Consider the following 6,264-nt stretch of genomic DNA (forward strand, 5'->3'; position numbering starts at 1 on the left):
ATGTGACACATTTGATTATTAAATTAGATAGTAATATATGATATATAATATAGGTATATTTCAATTTCAATTTTAGTTTTAATGCAATTAAAAAATGTCATGTTGCATATTTTAATTGTCAAATTAGTAATTAGTCATTGATATTGGTAATGATATATAAAATAGATAGAGTGGTTGAAGGAATGAGAGAAATAGAGAAAGGAAGAGGGATGAGGGGAGTACTCTTTAATTTTAGAGAGAAATATTTGATTTCAATTGCAATTAGAGAGTGACATGTGGCAATTTTAGTTATAAAATTAGTAAGGAGGAGGGAATAATTCTTTAGTTTTGGAGGAAAAGATTTAATTTCAATTACAATAAGAGAGTGACATGTGGTACATTTTGGTTGTAAAATTAGTAAGGAGGAGAGGTGGATTCCTTAATTTTGGAGGGAAAGATTTGATTCCAATTGCAATGAAAAAGTGACATGTGGCACATTTTGGTTGTAAAATTAGAGATATATAATAAATTTGGGGTGTAGTATGTTTTTGTTTTATTAAGCTAATTTTAGAGTTTATTGTTCACATTGTTCACAAAAATTATTGTCTACCTAACAAAGTCCGTTTGTTAATTAAAATAAACGAAGTGTTTATAATTTTATATTATAAAATAATTTGGACAGGGCTCAGTGTTTGTGTTACCGGGCCATAAATTTTGGGTTCGAGTAGTTGAATTTTTGGTATTTTGAGTTGTATTAAAGAATAGCATTCGAGCTTATTCCAATTCTCAAATTCGTAATCAAATTTCAATTTTTTTATTTCGTTAACAAATCCAAATTCACCGAAAAAAATCAGATCACGAAGGATTTTCTTTTTCTTTTTGTTTTTTGTCATGGCACATGGCCAAACAGGCCTAGGTCGGGTATAACCCGTTCAAGCTATATCCAGAAAGAATCAGATCCACATCCTAACTCAATCACAGATTGGCGCCATTTTCAGGACACCCCCAAGGCAGCACCGTCTTTCTTTTCAATGACATTGTCTCGTCCATCAGCTTGGTATCAGTTGCCACCACCAGCCTCCACTAAAGGTTACATTGATCGCACCTTCAAGCCCGCTGTGTTGTTTTTCCATTCTCGAAGATCGCCGTTGCTGCTTTCTGGTTGCCTCTCACTATGCTTGTGCTCCTTGCTGCTCTTCCGTCACCAGTTGCATTGGCTCCTTGCCTTTAAATCCAGATTTCGGAGACCGTCGTCCTCTGCCTTGAATTGAATCCTGGTGTTCCCTATCCCGTGCTCGACCTTCCTATTGTTTTTGGTCACTCATTTTCGACTCCATTGATTTCACCCAATAAGCTTTAACATCACCATATCCACCCTAAACCCAAATACCATTGCACCTTTACAACAACAACAAAAAAGAAAAAGAGGCCAACTCCTACACCCATATATGTGGCTCAATTATCCTTCATTATGGAACTAAATAAATAAACATAAATAATTAAATTGGAGGAATGATAAACGTTGAAATCCATCACCCATCACAACGCTTATATAAATGACGCAATGCAGACCCATTTCTTTCACACGTGGTAACCTCATGTTGTGACACCTATTGATAGCGTGACATGATGATTTTCACTATCAAGACCATAGAATATTTCATGGATTTTTTTTAATATAAAATGAAAAAATTCATTAATTCCTAGAAGAAGAGATTTGAACTTTATTTTTGAAAATACGATTTTTTTTATATTAAAGGCAAGTTTGCCGCACCCCTGTTTTTTCTGAAATATGATTTTTTTTCTGTTTTTAAAGGTTCTCCTTTTTTTTTAAATTCCTTCAAAGGCTAATTAAGAGTATTGTCTAATATTTAGACTCTAATATTACTAAAGATAAGTTAGTAAATTATTTTAGTGAATTTCTATGTGAATTTAGAAAACGGAGACTTAGGATTCTGGAGTACTGTGGGTGGATTAGTTGAGAGAAGTGGTAGAGTACTGTAAAGACGATTGATATGATGAAATTGAGGAGTTGTGGATTTGATGATGCTTGAGACGAGTCTAGGATTAAGAGTGGAATGATGGCCTTACTGAATACTGAAAATGATTTCTGAAAAACATTGATATATTATTTTATACTGAGATTGTTGAGACGATATGCACCTGGCAAGGACGGTTTGGTTAATCCCGCTTGTCAAGGTCGCGGCAGCGGCATAAGGGCTGTGGTTAGTCCCGCTTACGTTGAGATGTGAGGTCCGTGGCAAGAGTATCCCGCTCGCATCCCTTCGGAATCACTAGAGTGTGCAGGCACTATATCCTGGACCGTGTTCTGGGCACAATATCTCGGGGATTCCCATTATGAGACCGAAGGGCGACATCTCCATGGAGATGTGTCGGGTTGGCAGTTGAATCGATAATGTGATATCACAGCTAAATAGGACAGACATTCATCATGTGCATCTTCTATCTGTTTGTTTGTTTTGCCGACTTGAAACTGCTTGTCTAATTGTTTAACATGATTAATTGCTACTTGAATTTCTTGTTATACATGCTATACTTGTATTTTACTTGCATTGTTATTATTTGTGTTTTCTACTGGGATTGAGGAGGTTCGGAAGGCGGTGGCGATGGGATCGCATGGCGGTTAGGCTATGGGATAGTGGTGAACTGATAGTTAGAAATCCCTTAAGATAGTTACCCCGTTTCATAAAGGATTTAAAGTTATGGTTTTAATTTTAGTATGCTTTAAGTTGAATCTCAAGATTAATATGAAGCTTTAGGATTGCCTCTAGCGTCCCGAGGTCTTATATCTTACATTATTGGGCACTATTACCATACTGAGAACCTTCGGTTCTCATTCCATACTTTGTTGTTGTTTTTCAGATGTAGGTCGCAACCCACTTCGGTGAGTTGCTTGATGGTGACAGAGCGGCGGATCTTTATCATGGTTTTGGAGTCTTGTGGTTATTTTGATCAGTTCTCTCACTTTTGTATTTATATTGCCTTAGAGACTCACTTTGAGAGAGATATTTTGTATAAGCTATTTTACTTTCAAAATTCTGTATGTCTGTTTATACTAGTCGGCTTAAACTCCGCGGGCTACGGTTAGTTCTTTATGACTATTATATTCTCTTATATACTTATATTTTGTTATTTATATCTTTATCTTGTGACTTAAGTTTATAGCTTCGTTTAAATGTTTTGCACTTTTGTAACTCTGTTTTTGAGCTTATTCCTTCATCGGGCTTCTAGAATTATTATTCCTTCTATATATATTTATCTATAAGCTTAGGATTGTCGTGATCTCTGATTAACCTTTACTTTACGGCATGAGGTAAGGCTTAGGGTAATTAGGGTGTTACAAGCTTTCTCGTTGGTTATTCGCTATGTAGATGTACTTGCCCGATAAGATTTATTTCATTGTGGTTATTCGCTATTAAGAAAGACACTATCTATATGTTCTAACCGATAATAGGTCTTTAGGTACTTTGGTGCAACTTGTGACACAGCCTTGGCCTGGTTCAGCTGACACAGTCATGTTTCATCCGGTTTTTTGGACGTTTTCACCGTGTGTTGAGCTTTCAAGCATTGCAAGCCACTTATTTCCATCGATGGTATCCACTAATATGGTAAATACGATGGGACGTTGCTGATGGCCATGCGCAAGATGGAAATGCAAACATTTTGCCTATTGCATTTGCCGTTGTTGAGGGTGAGACGAAGGAGGCTTGGTCGTTCTTTCTTTCGTATCTGCGACAGCATGTGACACTACAACCCGGTGTCTTAGTGATTTCAGACAGATACAAATCAATTGATGGTGCGCTGAACGATGAGGGAAGTTTGTGGAAACCACCTCGTGCCTTCCAAGCATTTTGTACAAGACCTATTGCCACCAACTTCATGACTCACTTCAAGAACAAGGACTTGAAGAAGATTCTGATTAACACAGCGTATTCGAAATCGCAGCGTGAGTTCGCACATTATTTTGGCCGGCTGAAGGGCAAAAATATAGCAATAAGAAACTCACGTACAACCCTGTCCACCTGATGCCACTCGACAATAGCGAAGCAGAGAAGCGGGCACACGACAGCTGTCGAGGTTTCAGCCTCAGCAATCGCCGGTGGAACTAGACCAATCAGCGGTGGGTCAGCATACGGCGTCCACTCAACCTGTTCACAAAATGCAAATTAATGATGACATTCAAATTTCAAATCCAATATGTATTTAATTAAAATGAATTTGTTATACTTAAATATTTATCACTTACATTCAGCATCCCAATCTCATTCAAGGTACGCTTGTAATGCCTAAGCCTGCCCTTGCCTCTGACATTGTCCGGCCGGTATTGAACCCACCTACAATGCCAAACACAATTCCACATTATCGCTCAAATTCATTAACTAATTAATAAATTAACTAAGGGTTTTTACAAGTTTTTATAATATCTCTCGACCAGCGGAAACCGACGAGTATCAAAGCCATCGGGCCGTAGCAGCGGAATATGGTGATAGGCCCAGGACAGTAGCAAGCTGACACACCCACCCAAATTACGCTGACCATGCTCCGTGGTATGGCACATCTGGCGGTACAGCCATGCTAGCACAGTCGAGCCCCACGATAATCAGCCACACGTCTTAAGGTCCTCCAGTAGGGGGAGCCACCTGATGTGCACCCGAGAGTCAGATGCATCTAGGAATAGGATACTCCCTATCAGGTGCATGATGTTCCCTCTCGTGTACCTCAACAGGTGCTCATTTGTGGCGTCCTGCTCCAACTCTCCGCATACCGTGTTGTGGAACCAAATGAGCTTCACAGTCCACTTCGTCTGTGACTATCTGTCATCTATGCTGGGAACAGCACCTAGAAGCTGCTGACATAACTCTTCAATGGTCCGTCTCTGATGGTGCTGCTCCCAACCACCAATGTATCCACTGACAGGATCACCGTCGATCCTGAGTCCCAGCTGATAGGCTACATCCTGCAGGGTGATAGTCATCTCCTTGCATGGTAGATGAAATGTATGAGACTCAAGCCTCCACCTCTCTATCAAGGCCGATGCAAGTGACCAGTCATGCTCGAACTCAACTATATAGGCCACATACTCAAACCCAGATCGTCTGAGATATGACCTAATCTGCTCCGGCAGACGTGTCATCAAATTTCGCCTAGTGCAAAAAATCCGAGACGCCTACCAAACGGAGACAAAAATTAAAAAAAAAGGAACGGTGAACACACAAAATAACAAGTTCACGATTTATTAATTACAATACAATGAGTAACAGTGAAAAAATTGTACCACTCGATCAAGCCTGCCAGCAATGTGCTCAACCTAATCCAATCTGTACATCCATCTCCTCGTAACCCAATAACTGCTGCTCTATCTAACCACACTCTAGTAAAATAAAATCACATATACTGAACTCAGTTCCTTTTACATCAACTGAATTCGTAAAAAACATACTTAAATCTATAATGGTCTACCTTAGTTCTTCAGTTTATAAATTTACTAATTTAAATTTAACCCAATTACATGACATCGTCAACTAACACCCTAAACAACCGTAATTTATAACTAACTGAATCCTAAATTTTACTAATCATGTTTCTTTCTCATCTAACTTAACTTAATTAATTATGCAACTAATTACCTTGTAACTCACAACTTAAACTACCTAAGAATTGACTAATAACTTATACTAATTAACATATTATCAACAATAAACAACAACTTAGCAATAACATAAAAAATCTAACTAACATGTAATCAGTTAACAGTAAACAGTAACTCTAACTAACATGTAAACAATAAATTTGTAACTCTAACTAACATGCAACCTCTAACTAGTAACTTTAACTAATATATAAATAGTAACTCTAACTAGCATATTATTTACTGACCTGAAACTGAGAATGTCGTGGATAACAAACTTCACGAATGTTGAAAGACAGAAAGAAGGAATAGAGTAAATTTTGAGTAGAGAAAGGAAAGAAAGGGACAAATGAAAATGGTCCCACCAGTTTTTATAGTCTGCCAAACTCAACATAGAGTTCGCTGGGGGTACGACAAACTCTATATAAATTATAAAATTCGTCGGGAGTGCGGCGAGCTTGCCTTTAATACCTTTAATAAAAATAATATTTTCGAAAGTAAAGTTCAAATCTCTTCTTCTGGGAATTAATGAATTTTTTATTTTATATTAGAAAAAAATCCAAATTTTTCATACACTAAAATTTACTCATTAAAATTAATTATATATAAATATATATTATTTAATTTATTTTTAA

Source organism: Arachis ipaensis, chromosome B04 (assembly GCF_000816755.2).
Source record: "Arachis ipaensis cultivar K30076 chromosome B04, Araip1.1, whole genome shotgun sequence".
Classification (NCBI taxonomy): Eukaryota; Viridiplantae; Streptophyta; class Magnoliopsida; order Fabales; family Fabaceae; genus Arachis; species Arachis ipaensis.